The following is a 1,275-nucleotide window of genomic DNA, read 5'->3' as shown; positions in this document are numbered from 1 at the left end:
GAGCCTCATACAGCAGGCAAAGAAGGGGGTAGAAAAACAAACCGCTCTCGACAGAATACGACAAGTTTCTACAAATTGCTCTTTATAGAGGTCCAGAAAAACAAAATTGCTCTTTATAGAGGCTCGTGACTGCAAACACGTGATTTTTCCGGAAAAAAATCATTGCTCTTTATAGAGGCTCGATTTTGCTGTTTAACCAGGTTTTTGGGTCAAAAATGAAGGGACCACGATTTTTTTCCTCTTTATCCAGTTTTACTCTTTATCCGAGTCCTCTTTATCCAGGTTTGACTGTATATTATTTCCTGAGACATCCATTACACTACAGTGTATCACGAGTCAGGGAGGGACGGGCCCAGCCATCAGGATATCTCTTCTGCAAGCAGAGAGTGCCTGTTCATCGCCAATGTTTTGTTCATATCTAGGTTTGTCGCTTGGGCCTTTCGGGAATCTGACCAATGGAAAATTGACCATTGCTCCAATAGAAACTGAAGGGACCAATGGTCAATTTTCCCGTAGTCATCAGTTTCTCGAAAAAAAAAGAAAAAAAAATACGCCTAAGCTTGTCTGAAATTTTCGACTCCCCGAAGAACAATTGACAATGTACACCCCGTATATATTTTTACGTCCTGTGTGTCTCATTTCTCCATGTCACCCATTTCAACAGAATTTAATCATTTTAAGAAAAGAAAATAGTAAGCCCAGGACGGATAGGTAAGGATGGTGGGATGGTGGGTAGCTTTTCTTTCTCTTCAAATTTGACCCTAAGGAAATCAGCAAATCGCCTAAAACAAAACACGGTCATTGAAATAGAGGAAGAGACAGAGGAAAGAGAGAAAGAACGATATATATAGAGAGAGAGAGATTAAAGGAAGGAGAGAAAGAGGGAGGGAGAGCGAAAAAAAAAGAAGAGAGGGAGGGAACGAAGGAGGGACACAGAGAGAGAGAGAGAGAGAGAGAGAGAGAGAGAGAGAGAGAGAGAGAGAGAGGGAGGGAGAGAGAGAGATTTTCCTGTGGTAGGTATCTAGGTACGTGCTTTGAGTAAGTTGTGATTTTTTTTTCTTCTCCATTTTTTTCTCGGAATGATATCATACCAATCCACCCCTCCCCGACCCTACCTACCTTCTTGCACTACCTAGAGAGAGAGAGAGAGAGAGAGAGAGAGAGAGAGAGAGAGAGAGAGAGGGAGGGAGAGAGAGAGATTTTCCTGTGGTAGGTATCTAGGAAGGTACGTGCTTTGAGTAAGTTGTGATTTTTTTTTTTTCTTCTCCATTTTTT

This window comes from Diaphorina citri, unplaced genomic scaffold (assembly GCF_000475195.1).
Source record: "Diaphorina citri unplaced genomic scaffold, Diaci psyllid genome assembly version 1.1 scaffold2301, whole genome shotgun sequence".
Classification (NCBI taxonomy): domain Eukaryota; kingdom Metazoa; phylum Arthropoda; class Insecta; order Hemiptera; family Psyllidae; genus Diaphorina; species Diaphorina citri.
This window is presented reverse-complemented; position numbering follows the sequence as displayed.